The sequence below is a fragment of the Pangasianodon hypophthalmus genome, chromosome 9 (assembly GCF_027358585.1).
Source record: "Pangasianodon hypophthalmus isolate fPanHyp1 chromosome 9, fPanHyp1.pri, whole genome shotgun sequence".
Lineage (NCBI taxonomy): Eukaryota > Metazoa > Chordata > Actinopteri > Siluriformes > Pangasiidae > Pangasianodon > Pangasianodon hypophthalmus.
The window spans coordinates 27,268,283-27,268,881 of NC_069718.1; positions in this window are offsets into that span (position 1 = coordinate 27,268,283).

Below are 599 nucleotides of genomic sequence, written 5' to 3' on the forward strand. Positions count from 1 at the left end.
AAAGTCATCAGATTTGTCTACACTACAAATGACATAAAAATGCATTTGTGGATAAAAATGCAGATGTGCAAATGGCAATCGTGTGCAAATAACAGTTTGATATAGTAATAGTAATAATAATAATGACAGGTAGAATCGGTAGAATAGGTAGTACTTGGTAGAATCACATTTTGCTGCACTAGCAGCTTTAAGTATGTTGGGATATGTTCTTACCAGCTCTGCACACTGTGTTTAGGATTTTCATCTGTTCTTCCTGGCAGATTTGCTCCAGCTTCTCCATGTTGGTTGGATGACGCTTTTGGGCTGCAATTTTAAAACAGTACCACAGATTCTCAATTGGATTAAGATATGAACTTTGGCTTGGTCACTGTAGAACTTTCACCTTTTGTACTGTTCAAACACTCCTTTGTTTTTTTTGGCCTTGTGTTTAGGCTCATTGTCCTGCTGAAAGGTAAATTTTCACCCAAGCTTTAATTTTTTTTAGCAGACTGAAGCAGCTTGTCTTGCAGTATCTCCCTGTATTTTGCACCCTCCATACTTCCTTCAATTTTAATAAGATGCCCAATCTCCGCTGAAGAAAAGTGTCCCCAGAGCATTAT